The following is a 7,127-nucleotide window of genomic DNA, read 5'->3' as shown; positions in this document are numbered from 1 at the left end:
ACGGGAGGGTCTTGGGGGTCGGGAGGTGAGGAGACTGCAGAACTTGCTTTATAACCCTTCCTATCTGGTGGCTGGCCCCTTTCCCTACCCCAATCCCATGGTCAGAGGTGCGAAACGCACATCTAGCCAGAAATGCTGGCCAGGTGGAGCACTGAATAGTGGATCCCCTTCAGGCTCCATCAACCCTGCATTGGGGAAACATCAGCATCCAAGTTCAGTGGCTGACATCTGTCTCAGTTAGGGATGTTGGATAATTACGCCATGGACTCCAGTGAGGCAGGATTCTTTAGAATCCAGCCCCCTGGAGTCTGTGGCAGAATGGGGCAATCCCCGCCACCACCCCGTGGAATCCCCTCGGGACGGAGTTTACCTGGAGGCAGCAGCGGCTCCGGCAGCAGCAGCAACTCCGGCGGCTCTGGGTGGCCTTCTGGCTGCTGCCAGGCTATGGCCACAAATGGCAGCCAGTACGCCGGCCACCATTTGCATCCTGCCAAGTTGTGATAGGCTATGTAAGTATCTACATAGCCTATCACGGCTAGCACAGGGACGCAAATGGCATAGCGGATGCCATTTCAATCCCTGCGGTAGCTGTGATAGGCTACGTATATATTTACGTAGCCTATCACTATTTGTAGCCGGAGCCCAGCAGCGGAGAGGAGCCGGCCAGGGAAGATTCCAGGAGAGGGGGGGGATGGAGGCCCCAGAGGAACATGGTAAGTGTTTCGTACACCCCTAATCTCAATAGTATTGTACCCTAAAGAACTCACATATGACATTGCTGATCCAACAAAAATACCTAACATGTCCCGAAATTCAGCCTCTGTACCAGAAAACTGAAAATGGTCCAATATAACCAATGTGACAAATACCTTCCCCAGAAGCCTTTGCATCTTACAAGACTTGTGCACCTAACTGCATGGTAGGCTACCTGCAAATATTTATCCAAAATAGCATTCTTTTACCTTCCACCTGTTCTTTCATGTGTCTCATTCACATAACTTTTACATTTTCATGGAGAATAAGGGATGCATTAAAAGGTCTTAATGTATGAAATCAGTAGGATTCTAACAAAGCACTCCAGTAGAAGCTAAAATGAATTTCACATAAGGGAGTTGGGGAAAGGAAGAACTGTTAAACGACGCCTATGTTCAAGTGATAATGCAAATGACGTGACATATTGTAGAAACTAAACAGGAGGCACACAACTCAGGATTTGTGTCACAACACAGCACAAACCATTGGCACAGGTTCAGAGGTGATGTTAGAATTTAGACATTTCAGCCTTCTCCAGGCCCACCTGAGGGTATGTCCTTTTCACACTGTGTGTGGAGGCACACGTCTCGAGATCTGTGGCACAAAAGATCACAAAACGAGCACAACACTTTGACCTCAGTTCAAATGTGAATGAGAATGTAAGAAAACATTGTCATGGAGCGCCTTGGCTCTGCATTAAACTTTCTGGAGGGCACCTGCTTTTTTCAGGATCCATGTGGCCAGATTCTGATGGGTTCATGGTCCTTCGCGGCATCAGGTGTTTGCACTAGGACAGGGAAAAGGGAGGAGGTGTGGGAGGAGGATAGGGGGCTCTTGCTCTTTAGCGTTCAAAAATGAAAATACTTTGTGGCACCTTAAAGACTCACAAGTCTACTGTGGCATAAGAAGTGTCCGTGAACAGGAGTCCAGTACACAGAAAGTTATTTCGGAAGATTTTGCAGTTTCATGTAACTGGATAAAAATTGCACTTGCTGAAATAAAGGTGCAGGAGCCCTGATGAGAGCTGTTGCATCTGATCCCCCTGGACTAGCAGGCTATTTGCCCATGTGGGCTTCCCCTTCTGCTGCTGGACTGCCGCAAATGGCCTGGCTGTGCTGTCCTTGCGGAGGCCATGATAGGCTACGTATATATTTATGTAGCCTATCATGGTCTCTGCAGGGATGGAAATGATGGCCGCTACGCCTTTTGCATCGCTGCCAAGCTGTGGTAGGCTACGTAAGTATCTACATAGCCTATCACAGCAAAAGGCAGGGACAGCAATGGCATAGCGGCTGCCATTTGCGTCCCTGCCTTTTGCCATGGTAGGCTACGTAGATACTTACATAGCCTATCACAGCTTGGCAGGGATGCAGATGGAGTTCGCCACAGTGGCTGCCATTTGTGGCCCCAGCCCAGCAGTTGCCGGTAGACCAACCGGAGCTGCCGCCACAGCCGGAGCCGCCGCCGGAGCCAGGTAGGCTCAGTCCCGGGGGGATTCTGCGTGGTGGCAGGGGGGATTGCCCTGTCTGGGGCAATCTTTAGAATCCTGCCTCACTGGAGTCCCTGGCAGAATTCTCCAACATCCTTATGTACTACCGATGGGAACAGGTGGTCGGGAAGGCAGGGGAGCAGCTGCCATATCAGATGGAGTTGGTACAGCGCTGTCCGGCTCACAGCTGACACCTCAGCCTGCATGGACAGCTAGGAGCCTAAAATGACCCCCAGACTATGGACTTGATCTTTCAAGGGTAGCTGTACCCCATTCAACACCAGGTCAACATTCCCCAAAGTCCTCTTATCCCCCACCAAAAGTACCTCGCTCTTGTCAGGGGTCAGCTTCAGCTTATTCCTCCCCATCCAGCCACTCACCATCTCCAGACATTTGGACAGGGATTATATGGCCAACCTTGGTGAAGATTTGAATGAGGGGTAGAGCTGCATGTCATCTGCATATTGATGTCACCGCTATAGCACTGTTGTGCTATAGTCCTATTGCACCATAGTTGTCTAGCAAGAAGGGGGGATTGGTATTTCTGGACAAATGCGCAATAGTGCCAAAGTGAGAAAGAGGTTCTAAAGAGGAACTCTGGGGGAAAGCGACCATGTTATTCTTGAGTTCATAGTTTTAGGGATGGCAGAGAATTCCGCCATGGATCTCGGTGAGGCTGATTGCCAGTGCATTCGGCCCCCCGAAATCTGTGTCAGAACGAGCTGCCACAACCCCCCGCGGATCCCCCCTGGAATGAGACTTACCTGGGGCGGATCTTCCAGGCAGCAGTGGCCCCAGCAGCGGTGACGGCAGCGGCGGCTGCAGCGGCTGGTATTCCGACCGGCTGGCCGCCACCATTTCCAGTCTAGGTAAAAAAAAAAAAAAAAGACGTGATAGGCTACATAAAGATTTACATAGCCTATCATGGCTGGCTGGGTTTTTTTTTAAAAAAAGACGTGATACGCTACCTAAATCTTTATGTAGCCTATCATGGCTGGGTGGGTTTTAAAAAAAAAATACAACCCACGTACGCAAATGGCGGCTATGGCCGCTGCCGTTTGCGTTCCTTCTTTTTCGCCGTCTGAATCTATGTAAATATTTACGTAGACTATGACGGCGAAAATAAAGGGGAACGCAAATCTTGTAGTGGGCGCTATTTGCATCCCCTTTTGATTCGCCGTTTTAGCCTACGTAAAGATTTACGTAGGCTAAAACGGGGAATCAAAAAGGGATGCAAATAGCGCCCACTATGCTATTTGCATTCCCCTTTATTTTTGCCATCATAGTCTATGTAATTTTTTACGTAGATTCAGATGGCGAAAAAGAAGGAACGCAAATGGCGGCGGCCGTAGCCGCCACCATTTGCGTACGTGGGTTTTGTGTGTGTTTTTTACCCAGAGCCCTCCATGGCCGGAAATCCGACTGCAGACGGCTTTGTCCTGTCTGGGCCTGGCCAGCTGCTCCGCGGAGCTGCCGTGGAGCACAGCCGGCCGTTTGTGGATTCCGAGGGGGAGGAATGGAGTGCCTCCCCCCCGTCGAGTATTCTGGGGGGAAGGATGGAACGCCTCCCCCCCACCGTCAACATAATCCGCAAACAGGTAAGCCACTTTCGTACATCCCTACATATTTCTAAAGGAAGCAAAAGCCAATTGTAGCCAAACCCGTACCCTGGATTTCAGGAAAACTGTTTTTACTACACTCAGAAGAATGATCAGGAAGGTCCCGTGACAAGCAACCCTAACAAGAAACGGAGTCCAAGATGGGTGGGAGTTTTTATAGAAGGGAATTCTCAAGGCACAATTACAAACAATTCCAATGAGACATAAAGGTGACAGACAACAGAAGAAGCCAATGTGGCTTCACAAAAAGCTAAGAGATGACCTGAAAACAAAATTGGACACATATAGGAAGTGGAAGGAAGGCCAAGCAACAAAGGATGAGAATAGGCAGGGAGCACAGGATTGCAGGGATGGCGTCAGGAAGGCTAAAGCTGAGAACGAGCTGAGATGAAATTCTCACCTAAATCTCTCGATAGAAATCTTGGCTCAGGACTTTGTCCCAGCATCTGCCCAAGAGTGCAAGGGTGTCTTGAGGATCTAAACTAGGAAACTAGGGTAATCTGGGTGTGTTTAGCCTCTTCACAAGGCCAAACATGCCCAGTTCTTTCAGTCTTTCTTCACCGGGCTTTGTTTCCAGGCCCCTGATTATCTTTGTTGCCCTCCTCTGAACCCTCTTCAGTTTGTCTGCATCCTGCTTAAAGTGTGGTGCCGAGAACTCCACACAGGACTCAAGATGAGGCCTTCTTGCTTGTTCGGCCAAGTATCCCCCATCTTATAAATGTGCATTTGGTTTCTTTTTCTTATCTGCAGAAAAAGGGTGCTTCTCACACACAGACAAAATTTAAACAAATACTGAGGGAGACCTCATGTAAACTGCAATACCGACGAAACCACAAGTGAAAAGGTATCTTTGCTGGTCTACCATCCATGACTGTAGAGGCCATGAGCTGAAACAACGGAAGACTTAGGTGTGTGTTCTGAATAGATCACGAGTGGTTTTTCCACAAAGTTTTAGGGTGGTATAATATTAATTTTCATCTCGAAGTGTTCTATTTAAACAATGATATATGCTCGGAAGCAGAGGGTATTACTGAAAGCAAAGCATACAGAACTGGAATCTCCATCTTATTTTAAGATTCCAGATATTACTATCATTTTAATTACTGTTATTCTTGTTGTGGTGGTGGTGCTTATTATTGTTGTTGTTGTTGTTCTTGTTGTTGTTGTTGTTATGATGATGATGATGATGATTTCTATACTGCCCAATAGCAGAGGCTCTCTGGGAGATTCACAACAATACATTAAAAATACAGAGAAATGCCACATTAGAAACAGTATAAAGCCACATTATAATAAAACCTGGTCTTCTTCTTAAAGATACCAATTTAAAAACAATTAAACAGCTAAATACAATTTCAATTCAATTTTGATAAGAGACCTGTCCAAGAGACCCAAGGTAAGGTCTCCATCATTTGCCATTAAATGCCATTAAATGCCTGGGCATAGAGGGCAGTCTTCACCTGGCACCAAACAGAGGACAGGATTGTTGCCAGGTGGGCCTCACTGGGGAGCTCATTCCACAGTTGGCAGGCCACCACTGAGAAGGTCCTCTTCCTTTTTGGAAGTTTCCAAGCCTGCTTCAGATGAAGCACTCAGAGGAAGGCCCCAGATGTTGATCGTAGGGTCTCGGTATGTTCATGTTGAGGGAGGTGTTCCATCAGGTATTGCTCTCCCAAGCTCTGTTAAGCTTTGTAGGTTAAAACCAACACCTTGATTCAGGCTCAGAAGCATAGAGGAAGCCAATGCAAACAGGCCAGAATCGTTTTATGTGCTCAGGAAAGCAAAGCAAACACTAAACTTCAAGCAGGGGGCAGGGATGACTACATACAATCCTAACAGAAGAGAAACAAGTTTTAAAATTTCTTTTTTTATTATTTAGTGAAAAGAGAAAAGGAAGGGAGATCTCTCTCTCTCTCTCTTTCTAAGTAATGGCAAACTAGTTTTTGAGAGACCATTGAAAAAGGGTGTGTGTCAGGGCGCAGGGGAAAGATGAGCAACTACAGTGACAATTTCAGGAGTTTTAAATGAACAAACACCAAGAATGAATGGTAAACCTATTAAAGAAAGGGGTGGGGTGGGGTGGGGTGGGGTGGGGACGGGAGGGGAGACACTAACATGAGCTTTCTTCTCGGCTTAGTTCTGCCAAAGGGGAGTGGGAAGGGTAAGGTGTCCTCTGTCTAGGGATGTACGAAACGTACTTACCTATCACGGATTATGTTTATGGTTGGGGGGGAGGCATTCCATCCCTCCCCCCAGAATCCTCGCTGGGGGGGAGGTGCTTAGTTCCTCCCCCCCCCCAGAATCCTGGCCGGCTGGCTGTGCTCCGCAGTGAATCTGCGGAGCCTCCAGCCGGCTCTGCCAGCAGCTGGACATCCGGCTGCTGGCTAGCCAGGACACAAATAGTGGCAGCCATAGCCGCCTCCATTTGCGTCCCTGCAGTCAGCCACGATAGGCTACGTAAATGTTTACGTAGCCTATCACAGCTGACTTATAACAAACAACACACGTACGCAAATGGCGGCGGCCACGGCCGCCGCCATTTGCATTCCTTATTTTGGCATGTCTTAGACTACATAAACATTTACGTAGACTAAGACAGCGAATATAAGGGGAACGCAAATAGCGTAGCGTCTACGCTATTTGCGTTCCCCTTATTTTCGCCGTCTTAGTCTACATAAATGTTTACGTAGACTAAGACATGCCAAAATAAGGAAGGCAAATGGCAGCCCTGGCCGCCGCCATTTGCATACGTGCTTTTTGTTTGTTTGTTTTTTAAAGTTAGCCGTGATAGGTTACGTAAAGATTTACATAGGCTATCAAGGTTTTTTTTAAAAACCTAGCTGTGATAGGCTACCTAAATCTTTACGTAGCCTATCATGTTTTTTTTGTTTTTGTTTTTGTTTTAAACTGGAAATGGTGGCGGCGGCAGGTGATAGGAAGACTGGCCGCCGCCGCCCCGCCACTGCCCCGCCACCGGAGCTGCCACCAGAGCCGCCGCCGCCTCCAGGAAGATCCGCCCAAGATAAGTCTCATCCTGGGGGGTGGGGGGGTAGGCCATTCCGCCACCAATTTCGAGGGGCCAAATGTGCTGGCATTTGGCCTCCCCGAGATCTGTGGTGGGATTTTCATACATCCCTACCTCTGTGATGCTTGGGAGAGGCTGGGGCAGTTGCTCTCGGTGGCCACAGTAGAGGCAGGGTTGGATTGGACCTGAGAGAGAACTGCCATCGGGCTTCCCCCATTGCCCCCGTCCATTCTTGCTGCCG

This window comes from Heloderma suspectum, chromosome 6, assembly GCF_057233095.1.
Source record: "Heloderma suspectum isolate Gila_16-S chromosome 6, 16-S_ref, whole genome shotgun sequence".
Classification (NCBI taxonomy): domain Eukaryota; kingdom Metazoa; phylum Chordata; class Lepidosauria; order Squamata; family Helodermatidae; genus Heloderma; species Heloderma suspectum.
The sequence above is the reverse complement of the archived record's forward strand: the minus strand, read 5'-3'. Positions refer to the sequence as shown.